Genomic DNA, 14,794 nt, shown 5'->3' on the forward strand with positions numbered 1-14,794 from the left:
GATTTCTACTACTACTACTACTACCGTTGAGTTTCAATGCAATTTACTACTGTTAATGAAAGACGCTACTTTATGTTACTGTCATCGCTGCGAACACTGGTACCGTTCGTAGCTCTTCTACTAATAATATTGCCGCTACTACTGCTATTGCCTAGGCTCTTTTATTTATTCAACTTTATCATTACCATCTTTTATCCTATTACCTCTATTAGCTCCGGTTGCTTTATAGCTGAGCCCAAATGACTTCTTGCACTCAACATTTCTGAAATGGAAAAAAAGGCCATTCGCTTTTATCATCTTTCCGTTCTGTTATCTCATGAATTAAATAGCAAGCCTTTTGCCGCCGATATTATGCTAACCATCTCTCTCTCTCTCTCTCTCTCTCTCTCTCTCTCTCTCTCTCTCTCTCTCTCTCTCTCTCTTAACGGAAACTACAAGTATATTGGCCAATTCCCTTACCTATCCAAGAAGGACCCGAGAAAAAAAAACAGGTAAGAAAAGATTAAAAGGCCTGACTCAGAAACGAAGCCAAACTTGCCTTCAGCAAGTAAGAGTCGTGGAATACATAAGTAAGAAGAGAACACCAAACTTGGGAACATAGAGGGAAGAAAAATTCATTGCGCTTGCACCCAAGAATACTGACTTTCAGACAGCAATGATCGTAATGGATGACCCGATAAATGCTGGAATGTAGCTGAAGAATTGTAGCATTCCACTTCTCCAACTCGAAAAATCACTGGCAGAAAGTTTCAAAAGTCGATAGAGAGATTGATGAGCCATCTAGCGGGAGAAAGAGAAGATCCGGGGAGGAGATATGGTACGAAACGCCACTCAACGTTTCGAAAAGGAAACCGAAAAACATCCAGGGGTATAAGAACAATATTTCGAACGAAGTGATAGTTTTAATATCAAGCTTTAATAGCTAGAATGATGAAAAGAATGGTGACATCTACGTCAAACATCATAGATAAGATTAGCAATATGAGCAGCATGTAATCGTCTCAAGAGAAGTTTGAAATAACTTGAAAAGCATTTATGTAAGTGAATATCTTGGCAAATCACGTCTAAAACTGGGTTTCCCAGAATCTTCTGCCCTTGTAAGTTAATGACCCATCACATTTTAAATCATGAAATTTTCCCCGTAAAATTATTTTAAAATGTGCTGCAAACGCCGGAAGACTGAGTGAGTACTCCTTTAGACCATTAATGGTACTCAACATACGTTCAATCCCCTAAGGTACACTCATGCAGATTAGTATTATAAAAATAAATGAATACCTGGGGCGGGAAAGTACTTCGTAATGGCCACGATGAATGATTTTGGATCAGTCTATCTTTCAAATGTAGTTTTTAATAGAAGTTTAGTTTTATTATTTTTTTTTAGATCACTTATGCCAACAAAAATAACAATCCACTCCAAGTCCTGTCATCGTGATTACCACAGTTCCTTTTCTTATAAAAGATGGAATAACACGACTGCGTGATTAAAAAATAATTGTTAATAAAATATTCTCTTGGGTTTCCCAATTCATGTTAAATTATCCTTACTCCCCATTTGACGCGTATCATTCCAACGACTAAATGAAGGTGTCAAGTTGCCTTTACAAAACGGGGACTGAACCGTTATTTTAACCTTCAAAGAATACGTAATGGAAAAAATAATAAAGTATTTGCTCTACCGAGATAAAACATACCGGTAGGCTACCACCAAGCACCCACCCTCTTCCACCTCCTTCCCGCCCCCACCTCCGCCCATCCCCAGCTACAACCCCCTGACCTGCAACCTCCCAACCTGCATTGTCCCTGCCTTTGACTTTTCATCACTTTCTTTCGGTCTCTCTCTCTCTCTCTCTCTCTCTCCGTCCAGCTTGTTCAACTTCAACTTGCCTCCAATTTAGAACTCTTATTTGAGAACAAATACTCCCGCCCAGCACAAGGAGTCTGAAAATCACTCCACGTTCCGACAATGTAAGTATTTACTACTTCTCTGCCGGACTACAAAGACTGCCCGAAGTTATAATTTAATAGAGGTAAATATGATCTCAGTCGGCCGTGAATAAGACGAAGTTCTCCTACTTCTTCCAAGATCATTCTTATTCTGCTCCATGACCTATTTTACATCTCGTCTTTTTGTCTAGTTTTTTTTTTTTTTCATTCGGGTATCATCAGCTAAACTATTATATATATCGTTTGACTGGTTCTTCTTTTAACTTACCTTTGAATACCCAAATAGCGTGAATCTCAAGAAAATAAATGAGAGAGAGAGAGAGAGAGAGAGAGAGAGAGAGAGAGAGAGAGAGAGAGAGAGAGGAAGAAACTGGACAACTTTCATGCCCCGAGTGCCGACGCTTTTCAACTCAGTCCTGTCAACGAACAACTGCTTCGAGCACAGGCCCCTTCCTGAGAGCTTCCCGGGACAAACAAAAAGGTACGAGAAAAGTAATTGTTTTACTCACCATTGTGCAGATTCTCTTCCAGCGGAATAAGAATTGGGAACACGACGTTAATCGCCATTTCAGTGCTGTGGCGCCACCCGGATTGTCTGTGAATCTGTCTGTCCGCCTGCGGTGTCGCTTGTAAATTTCTCCAGCTAGGAACCACAAAACGGTAATAACCTCTAGAAGCTTTCACGTCATAAATCGCTGTATTAACTTCAATGAGTGTGTTCACTAATGCGCTTTATTTTCCATTTTCTAGAGATAGAAATTTGGATAAACTGTCTCTGTTACGTTGACTTTTCCAGGTATGTTCGTCATGAGAAATCATGCACGGCAGAGAAATAATCCGGATGCGGCCACAAATTCTATAAAATCGTCTAGAAAGTCTTCGTGATCATCTTCCTTCCTTCATGCATTTCATTTGCACTGTTCATTAGCCGTAGATTGGAGTAAACTGGGTAATTACCTCCCGCTGCCAACCTCTAATGGTGTGTTCTGAAGACTGTCTGCGAAAAGAAGAAAACGAAGCATTAGGATCAGGAAATACCAGAGCTTGAGAGCCTTTTGGGTTGACTATATGGGCAATAATGCAAGATTAACTGTATATCCCACATTAGTCGTTAAGGCTTGGGCCTAAGCCCGCTTCTCGTCTGAAAGGGAATGGAATTCTGCTTATGTAAACGAGCTTTGCCGTTTAAGAAAATTATATTAAATAACAAACGACAAGTATTTCAGCAACGTCTTTTTATTAATTACATTCTTACAGATATTTAGTGAGCATGTAAATGTGAATAAATTAAATATACGATTACAATAAGTACAATACATAAATATAGGTGCACACTGAATATGTGGAAAAGTATGCGTATCTACGGGGAAAAAATGTGATAACTCAGATGACAGCTCTCTACAAAACATTTGTGTTTATTTTGGTTTCATTTATCCTTTATGAACTTAAAGGTATCTTTCTATTATCTATTAAGGTGCTATTATTCCATGAGTCAATATTAAATTTCAAAGTTCCCGTGTTACTATTATTCCATGCGTCATTGTTTAATCTCAAAGTTCTCTTCTTACTCCCATGTCATTCCTCTCCCACTACTAAACAATATCAAAATATACACAAAAGATCAACCCAGCTTATATAAGGCTTGTGCATACGAATGTGTGTTCCTTTATACCCATTGTAAATCTCTGTAAGGAATTAGAGGTTTCTTGGTAACTCAAAACTAATTAGGTCACTGCTGTGTAAGTCTCTACACGAGTCATTACTCATAAATACCACCAACGTCACTGCAATTAAGGCCTCCCCTATAAAGGAGCCGCTGAGTTAAGGGCAATTTCGTCTTTGGCCTCCCTTTCAGAATTAAGCCTTCCCATTACTGACACCTGGGTGGAGCTGTGGCCCTCTCCCTTCCATACAGCTGTGTCTCAAACAAATGACTATTAAGCTTAATTAGTATTACCCCCTTACTTACTGCTAAACCCTGACATTAATATGTATACGCGAGTGACTACGTAAAGTTGTGTTACTTATATATTTCCAAGCTAGTTTTTTAATCCATTCTATCATCCAAACTGCTACCAATTAATTTCTCAAAACCATACTTGATTTTTCAGGACAACTATATATATATATATATATATATATATATATATATATATATATATATACAATATATATACGTGTATATACACACAACACACACACACATATATAATATATATATATATATATATATATATAGATATATATATATATATATATCATCTAATATATATATATATATATATATATATATATATATATAGATATATATATATATATATATATATATATATACACATATATATGTCGACAATATATATATATATATATATATATATATATAAACATTATATATATATAATGTATATATGTGTGTGTGTGTGTGTGTGTGTGTGTGTGTGTGTGTGTGTGTGTGTGTGTGTGTCCGGCAATGTCCCATTATAGGACGAAAGCGCTCGGTACGAATTTCTGCCTATTATTTTTCCAGAGGTATTTGCTTATATCATGAAGCCAACGTCTCTTAAATAAAAGGCATGGGCACTACCAACCCACTCACACATTTGAGAGACCTAGGTTTGATCGTGTGTGTGTGTGTGTGTGTGTGTGTGTGCGAATATTAGGGAAAAACCATAAAGCTCTATATTCTCGAAGGGAAGTGGAGACATTCCACAGTCATGAGAATCTCGCATGAATTTCCCCGTACTGGCATTTGGTCCAATTTCCCTCTCCCTTGGCACCATTGGGAATAATAATGAGAATAATGAAAACTCACATAAACGTCCTGCTTTGGTCAAAACTGACGTCGACGACCGAAGGATATTGAAACCATAAACTGTCAGTTACTTCAACGAATCTTCAATATTAAATGTGCATTCCAATATACGTTGACCTTTCAAATGTTCTACAGCTATAAAATACTCGTATGAATATGTGATTAAGGTATGGAGAGACTAATGACAATATCGTACGATTTCATTCGATTGCGTGACAATCAATCATTAATGACTGGGGTGAGGTGAGGTGAAGCATGGGGTTGGTTGGGGTTGGGGAAATGGTAGATCATAGAGGTAGCAAATCGTTTACGGACAACGTCTTTGGGTGCCACTCCCTTTAATGTTACTATACAGTGCAAGACAGACTGAATGAATGATAATTATAAATGACATAAATATAATCTCCTACGAAGTCTACATCTCAAAATGTCAGTATAAGTCTCCATTCAGGATGTATGAGAGTTTATTGGGAAAAGTTTCCGGCGCAAGGCAGAACGACCCTCTCGTAAAAATCTAGATAGGATTTGGACCCGGAGCCCACGTCTCAGGTATTGGGAGTTATTGACCTGTTTAAAGAACACCTTAGATTTGAACATACTTCTCTGCAAGAAAAGATTTCCCTTACTTGACGCTGCTTTTGAGAATCTATTACTTTGTACATTCGTGCGTTTGTTTGTTGAGTAAATTCGTATGGCTCTTTCGTAAGGTATGGCCTTCGTTCTGTATATCTTACTTGCGTAACTGAAGTTTAATTAGTAATTATTATTATTATTATTAGGGAAAAACTCTCTATCACGAGAGTATATATAATGTTCTAAAGGGTCCACAATAATACAAAGTGTAAAAAGTCCGTGTATAATTTTGAAGACTTTACAGAAAGCTTTCGAACCCTTCCCTGGGTTCATCTTTGTATTATTGTGGACCCTTTAGAACATTATTATTATTATTATTATTATTATTATTATTATTATTATTATTATTATTATTATTATTATTATTATTATTTATTATTTTATTATTATTATTATTATTATTTCCGTCTATCGTTCTTTGAACATATCTGGTTCTTAGGGCCTGATCTTGTGCCGCTGTTATCATTCCTTCAGTTTCCTTCTTTAGCTCTCCCTCTGTAGCCATTGCCATGTGTCATCGCTGGCTAGTTCTTTAGTCTGTCTCATATATTGTCCGTGCATTGGTTTGTTGAGCCAGTCCTCTGTTGTGTTTTGCCATTCTCCTGTCTCTGTATATTTCTGGGTCTTTCGTCTACTTTATTAGTCCTTCTTCCCATGCACTCTTTAGCCACTCGTCTTCACTGGTTTTCAGATATTGCCCCGTGCTCTGTTTTCTCGATGTTGACGCAGTCCTCTATACTTAGTAGTCCTCTCCTCCTTCCTTTCTTGTTATGTATAGTCTGCCCGTATTTGCTCTTGGGTGTAGTGCTTTGTGTATTGTCATATGTTTCCTGGTTTTCTGATCTATGCTGCGGAGTTCTGCCTTCGTCCATTCCACTATTGCTGCGCTGTATCTGATTACTGGCACTGCCCATGTGTTTATTGCTTTATCATATTTCCGGCTTTGAGTTTTTGACTTGAGTATCGCCTTGAGTCTCTGCATATATTCTTTCCTGATCGTTCCTTCATCTCTTGGTGTTTTATATCCCCTCCTTCCATTATTCCCAGGTATTTGTATCCTGTCTCATCTATGTGTTTGATGTTGCTCCCATCTGGTAGCTTTATCCCTTCAGTTCTCGTTACTTTGCCTTTTTGTATGTGACTAAGGCGCATTTTTTCTATTCCAAACTCCATCCTGATGTCCCCAGATACAATCCTTACAGTCTGAATTAGGGTATCTATTTCCTTGATGCTCTTACCATACAGCTTGATGCCGTCCATGAACATCAGATGGTTGATTCTGTTGCCTCTTTTCTTGAGTTGGTACCCGGCATCCATCTTCTGTAGTACTTTTGTCATGGGAATCATGGCTACTACGAAGAGTAGTGGACAGTGAGTCGCCCTGGAAGATTCCTCTCCTGATATTAACCTCTGCTAGTCTTCTTCCAGAGCTTGTAATTATTCGTATTCCAGTTGTGCATTGTATTTTTGAGGAAGCTGATGGTGTTTTCCTCTGCCCCATATATTTTCAGGCATTCTATTAGCCATGTGTGTGGTATATGTCGAATGCTTTCTTATAGTCTATCCATGCCATGCTTAGGTTGGTTTTCCTTCTCCTACTGTTTCTTCATTACCATTTTGTCTATCAGGAGCTGGTCTTTTGTGCCCCTACACTTCCTTCTGCAGCCTTTCTGTTGGTGGGGGATGGTGTTTGTCTCCTCTAGGTAGTGTATAGCCTTTCACTGATGATACCTGTTAGTAACTTCCACATTATTGGTAGGCAGGTGATAGGCCTGTAGTTACTGGCTATATTTCCCTTACTCTTGTCTTTTTGTACTAAGGATGTTCTTTTTTTTTCCTGTGGTCATCCATTTGGGTGCATGGTGATTTGAGATACAATGCTGGAGTTGTTCTGCTATTCGTGGGTGTAGGGCCTTGAAGTTTTTCAGCCAGTATCCATGGACTCATCGGGACCTGGGGCTTTCCAGTTTGGCATTTTCTTTAGTTGGTGTCTGACTGTGTCTGTCGTGATCTCTGTGAATCTTTGTTTTATTCTCCCTGTTTCTTCTTCCTTGACTTCCTGGAGCCATGTTGCATGTTTGTTGTGTGATACCGGATTGCTCCATATGTTTTCCCAGAGTCTCTTACTTGGTTCGGCTTCAGGAATTTCTGGTGGTTTGTCTTCCCCTCTTAGTTGGCTGTATAGGCTTTTCTGGTTGGTTCCGAATAGTTTGTTCTGTTGGTATCCCTTATTCCTGTTCATGTACCGTTGGATCTTATGTGCTTTGGCCTTAAGCCTCTGTTTACATCTTCTATTGTGTTGTTTTAGTCCCTCTCTTATTATTATTATTATTATTATTATTATTATTATTATTATTATTATTATTATTATTATTATATATTATTATTATTATTATTATTATTATTATTATTATTATTAGTCAGAAGATGACTCATATGGAACAAGCCCATCAAAGGGGCCACTGACTTGAAATTCAAGCCTCCAAAATATATGGGGTTCATTAGCAACAGGTAAGACGAGGTGAAGGGAAATGCAAAGAGAAGAGACTCCACTAATTAAAAAAAAAAGAAAAAAAAAAATAACACGGTCCTATCGAAAACAAAATATCATTCACTTCTAAGAGAAAAACAAGACAACGCTTATATAATCATTTCCTATGGTTTTATGAACATTCCCGGCTTCATCTTGACTGTAATTCACATTATACAATTAACTTATATATTTCCATGACGAGTATATTTCCTCTTACCGAGAGGAAAGGGAAGCCTGTCCATTTTGGTGCATGTATCCATAATCATATATACGTAAACGTGTGTATACATTATCTGTGTCTATACAGATATACGTTAAACATATATACATTGTATGTATATATCTTATATATATATATATATACATATATATATATATATATATAATATCTTATATATACATTATACTTATGACCATTATTTACAACACTTAAACCTTCGATATTCTGAGTAATAATACAATCGGAGACCATCCCATTCTGTTTCACGTCCAAATACGAGTCAATACCTGGAAATTCTCCTAAAACAATTCCGTACACTTCTAGTATTTCAAATTGCGTCAATACGGGGAAAAACTCTATATTGCGTTCTGAAAATATAATGACAAATGAAAAGGACACTTCTGAATCAAGAAACGCGGAATAAGTGGATAAAAGTTTCGTGGCAGCTTAGCGATATTCGATCAAAATTCGTCCAATTACGGTCTCACGTCTCGCGAGGGATGCCTTAATTTATTCCGCGCACGTGGAAACTTCGTGTTATACAACTCTAATGGAATTTTCGGCGGCGTTGACTATGCAAACCAATATTTTTCCTGGATGTCTGAGTTCCTCGTTAGACGATAGGCTTTCGCACTCGGCTACCAGTCCCGTGGTCCGAAGTTCGATTCTCGGCTCGGCCAACGCGGAGTCAAGAGGAATTTATTTCTGGCGATAGAAATGAATTTCTCGATAAAATGTGGTTCAGACCCCACAATAAGCTGTCGGTCCCGTTGCTAAGTGACCAATTGGTTCCTAGCCACGTAAAAATATCTAATCCTTCGGGTCAATATACTTCTTCCTGGAGTTATATTTTCCTCCTGTTGTGAAGAAGCGCGGTCAAAGGTGAGAATAAAAATGCCATTTTTAGCTTGTAGGTTAACTGAACTGCAAATATAAATAAAGTGAGTAGCTTCGAAAGACTTTTTGAAGTAGTCGGAATGTAAACAAAAAAAATATAATATTTTTACTCTACAAGTAAAACGTGTTCGATGTGAATTAAACAGTCAATTACAAAATATCTATTTTTACTTTAAAGGTTAATTGAAATGCAAATAAATATAAGGTAACTAATTTGGGATAACTTTTGTAAATAGTTGAAATAAATATATAAAAATTATCTTTACTCTGGAAGTTCAAAGTAAATCGATGTGAATTACACAGGCTAACTACAATGTAATTAAATGTGCCAGTGGGTTAACGAAAAAAGTTTTAAAATAGTCAAAATATATGAAAAAAATTTTCATCTGTAAGTTAAAAATCGATGCGAATTAAACATTTGCAAATTTTTTTTATACTTTACAACTTAACTGAAAAACAAATAAATATGGAGTGAGTAATCTGGTAATACTTTGAAAAGGAGATGAAATATGTAAAAAAAATTATTTTTACTTGTTAGGTTAACTGAAATACTGTGAAAAATAGTAGAAAAATAAGCAAATATATATATATATATATATATATTATATATATATATATATATATATATATATATAGTATATATATATATATATATATATATATATATATATATATATATATAATTTTAACTCAAAATTTTGACCTAAATCGACATGGGGGTGAAACCTCACGCAACATGATACTGAAGACTTATTGAATTGTGCTACCAAAAGTTTTCTTTTTTTTTTTTCTTTAAAAGGGACAAGGGTCGTTAAACCCCAATCAGAAAACAGATCCCGGACGACTCATCTCAAGAATTCCTTTTTTCCTCGATGAAAGGATCCCGAGTGATTCATTAAAGGGGGAAGACTCCCTTGAAGGACAGAGCCAGAATCTCGATCAAAGGATGGTCTTGGCAGGGAGAGAGGGAATTTATATTGCAACAATTCAAAGACTATTTACAAAACAGCCGAGGAGGGATGTTGGGATTTACATCTCCCCATTTCCACGCTAAATTGCTTTTATATATAACTGTATGGGTAACCTCGTACATATGTTTGTACTCTGTATAATATATACATACTATATAAATATACACACAAACACGCACACACACACACACACACACACACACACACACACACATATATATATATATATATATATGATATATATATATGCCTACTAAATGTGAAGAAATCGATAAGTTGATAATGCATTGTGGTTAATAAATACTACATATGTATGTGGTAAAAATTGACCAGTAGATTTTACAACACACGCTCTCTCTCTCTCTCTCCACACACACACACACACACACACATATATATATAGAGGCAACCATGGAATCAGGTACCCAGCCCTATGGCCTCTTCAACCTCTATCGACTAATGCCCGATACCTAATGCCCTCGTTCGGTTTCAGGATTCCTCCAAAAGAGGGAATCTGGCAGCTAGAGGACCACACAAGACCTCTGACATTCTATTCTATCAAGCAATAAGTCTCAGATTCGACTCCTGAGTGAGGAGAAGCGGATAGGCAAAATGGTTTAAAATCCCATTATGCAAAATCTGCAAGCAGCGAATTAAGTGCATATTAGTTAGATGTTGGATATTATCAGTACACGACGCAAAATTCTTCAGATTGCTAAATAAACACCCACAGTACCCATGGCCTGCCAAAGGAAGGTACCCAGACGTAGGGGTATTGACCCAGGCTTCATACAGGCACCGGGAGTTAATAAACAACAGATCTTAGGAGACTTGTGTGAGTGGCAATGTGAAACAATAAAACCCCAAGATTTAGAAATGATATCAGAAAATAAATCTTATGAAAATAAATATTAAAAAAAGCGTGAAGCCCTTACAAAGCACTTTTTTAAAATAATTACATGTTTTGCACAAAATGCGACATTCACCCCCCTCCCCTTTTTTTTAAAAGAAAAAAAAAATCTGAACTTTCAAAAACCCATCAAGAGCAGAAAAGTTCAAATTGTAAAATGTGATTCGAAATAAGATTTTTCCTTTCATGAACCAACTCAATTAACTTCCCTATTACAAAGACTGAAAGCCTTTTTCTAAAACTGGGGCCATTTTTTTTATTAATGCGCTTTTCGCTCTTCATACTTTAATGCCAGGCACGATAACATAACCTAAATTCTCAAAGCGGAACAGTTCTCTCTCTCTCTCTCTCTCTCTCTCTCTCTCTCTCTCTCTCTCTCTCTCTCTCTCGTGTCTACATTACATGTCTTCACTTCTACTGTCTAAAATACACAGAACGATATCATTCCTCCTACCCAGCCCTTCAAGACATTTCCCAGCTAGGACATACCTTACAAACCCTGGTCAGCCGCTCAATTCATTTTCAATATCTTCCACCTTACATCACTCTCTCTTAATCTGACAACTATTTCCTCCTTTACTTTTCTCTCTGCGTTTACTTGCCTACAAAACAACTACTCACTTTCTCCAGAGTACACTTATATTCACTCTTCATTTTCCTTATAACTACCGTTAACCCATCTTCTCATCTATCGCGCAATTGCTCTTTAAATATTTTCTTTTTTCTCAATAAATCTCCCATTTCCTTCTCCCACCACTCGCTGCTTTTATTCATCCCTCTCTCTCTCTCTCTCTTGCCTTCTCCTCTCTCTCTCTCTCTCTCTGTGGGGTGTGTGTGTGTGTGTGTGTGTGTGTGTGTGTGTATTAATGGTGTGCTTATGGCTAAACATTTTTAAAATTTAAAAATGTCAGTGAAAAATTGGTAACAGACTACAGTATATCTACACATATATATAATATATATACAATATATATATCTTATATATATATATATATATATAATATATATAAATATATATATATATATATATATATATTATATATCTATATATATATATATAATAAACACTACAAACACACACGTTACTATCCCATACGTCACATTACATTCTCATATATTAAACATCAAAGACACCTTGATTTCCATAGCGAGAACAGAATACTAATTCCACAGGAATGTGTACAGCCGCAGAGTCGAAATCGACTTAATTCCCTCTAAATGGTTGAACTGATGTCATTATCATCTGGCTGAAACGGCAAAGAGCAATTACGATATAACTCCCTCTTGGTGGAAGTTACACATACACACACACACACTGTATACATATATGTATACAATTTTACATTTGGTTGCATATAGAACCCTCAATTATTGACTTCGCTGGAAATTATGCATCCGAACCTCGTCTCCGCACAAACATTAGCGGTTTTTCCAAAGGCTGCTTCAGGAAAATACGGAAAGTTCAGCTTCCGGCCCTATCCGAGCATGTTAACGCAGCGCCAGAAATGATTTAATGTAATACGAGAGAGAGAGAGAGAGAGAGAGAGAGAGAGAGAGAGAGAGGAGAGAGAGAGTGATTTAAAAGCGAAATACTGCGGCGCACTGGAAATTCTTGAATAAACGGCGGGTAGGGATTTGATTTTTGCCCCAAAGACGATTTATCGAGTTTTATCGGAGGTATGCAAATGAAAGGGCGAAGACAAGTCAGTTTATCAGATAAATCGAAATGGGAATTTCCACGGCTCGCCTTTTATTGGGTAAGATAGAAATAAACCCTCAAACGCTTCATCTTTAAATGCTATTCAGAACTGGCAGCTTTCGGGTGACCGCCACCTCTCTCTCTCTCTCTCTCTCTCTCTCTCTCTCTCTCTCTCTCTCTCTCTCTCTCTCTCTCGTTTTCAGAGTATATCTGGGCCGATGATGATAATTCTTTTTTTTTAACTGAAATACTTGATTACTCAATGTTTCTTTTTCAAATATTCCTTTACTGTCAAATCGAGACTCCTTCACAAAACTGAACCTAAAGATGCACACGATTCGTAATTATTTTATAGATCACGATCCCCTATTTATTTTAAAGATCACGATCTCCTAATTATTCCATAGACCACGATCTCCTAATTATTTTGAAGATCACGATCTCCTAATTATTCCACAGACCACGATCTCCTAAATATTTTGAAGATCACGATCTCCTAATTATTCTGTAGACCACAATCTCTTAATTAATTTACAATTAACAGAAAAATACTAGAACGAAACAAACAGTAAGATATGATAGAGGCACAGATGGAACGAAACAAAAATGACAACGATTTTGATTATTTTTTTTTCCCAGCGCTTATTGAAGAGTTCTGTATTTCGAAAGGAGCTGGATCGGCCATCATACCGGATTTGGGAGCCATAGAGAGATAATATAACAAAACGGAAGTCAAAGTTTCTTTCTCTGGGGCAGTGCTCACACATTTTACATCACATAAGGGTGAGCACTGAGCACGTTACACCCACTTCACACACAGTCGTACCTACGAAATCGTGTCCAACATTCTTCTCTCATAACAATGTCTTACCTTCTGTATAATTTCGGAGACAACGTACGTCAAATTATATCTTATTTACTGCCATTATTCCCTTACTCTTCATTTCCCCGCTATGTCCCATTGAATCAGAGACCGTCTCTTCATCGCCGAAGTCCAATGGGACCGAGGTCCAATTGTCTCTCTACCAAAGGCGGGCGCAGAATGAGCTGGTCCTCCGATCGCTATTGTTTTCTTGCATATGAAAGCAGCAAAAAAAGAAGAGGAGAAAAAAAAAGGAGATGCGAAAACGAAAACTGATTGCGCGTTAGTGTCTGCTCGCTAATTAAAAACCTTGACCTTTTTTTTTTTTTTTTTTTTTTGCTCACGAGTATACCAATTACCTTCGTTAAGAGAATCGGGCTTCATGAAAGCAATTTTTAATGAATTCCTTCGTTAGGAGGCCCGGGGCCATTTGCTGTCAGGGAAGCAACTTTTGATTAGTTTTCAGTTACAAAACATCTCATTAGTCACACACAGAAAAGTTGCTCAGGCCGAACCGAATTATTTTACTTGGGCGGTATTTTCCGTTGCATTTTCATGATCAGGTCATATAATACAGTCCGTTTCCGCATCTCTTTGGGAAAGTTTGGTCTTGCAGAGAGTCGCAAATTTCGGAGGGATGTTTTGCATGTATACTAGAGCGTCATATCTAAGATAATCCGTAGATTATTATAGAACAGAACAGAATACAGAATTTAGGCCAAAGGCTTAGCACTCGAACCTACATACGACAACGCTGTAATGGAAACCGACAGTAAAAAGGTTTGAAACGTGTAACAGGAGGACAATCTCGCAGCTGCACTTTGAATCAATTGTTAAGAGAGGGTGGAAAGTAAGACGAAAGAAAGAATACAAACGGAAAAGGGGTACGTAGGAATCAAAGGGGTTGCAAGGGCCTAAGGGCCGAAGGGACGCTGCAAAGAACATTAGGCCATACCTACAGTGCACCTCCTACGGAGGTAGATTATCATGATAAGCTTGCGACGGTCCCACTTATTACTAATCAGTTCTCAGAATAACTTGCCTGAGTTTGTATTTCCTGCCCATCCCTTTTCCGTTATCGTCATGTATTCGCTGTCAATTGATCTCCACAATCACCATCAATATTGAATTCCAGGCATCTCACTATCGACCACTTTCGAGTATCTTCCCTCCCAATAACCTCTGAAACACCACTCGGAGATTTTCCTGCCACGCTCTTCCCTCTCGAGCGGCGTCGAGCAAAGGGAGCATTTCTGGAGAGAGGCAAAACCCGTCAGAAGTTATACAGCGCCGCCGAGCATGAACTGGAA

General features: G+C 37.4%; 1 long non-coding RNA gene across 1 annotated transcript in view; it reads right to left on the reverse strand.

Annotated features, from left to right (window-relative positions):
* Positions 1-2,462: 2,462 nt before the first annotated feature.
* Positions 2,463-14,794, reverse strand: part of LOC135205937 (uncharacterized) — a 170,572-nt gene continuing 158,240 nt past the window's right edge. The window contains exon 4 of the long non-coding RNA XR_010312635.1: positions 2,463-2,944. This is a non-coding gene — a long non-coding RNA (uncharacterized LOC135205937). The remainder of the gene's footprint in view (positions 2,945-14,794) is intronic.

This window comes from Macrobrachium nipponense, chromosome 29 (assembly GCF_015104395.2).
Source record: "Macrobrachium nipponense isolate FS-2020 chromosome 29, ASM1510439v2, whole genome shotgun sequence".
Taxonomy (NCBI): Eukaryota; Metazoa; Arthropoda; class Malacostraca; order Decapoda; family Palaemonidae; genus Macrobrachium; species Macrobrachium nipponense.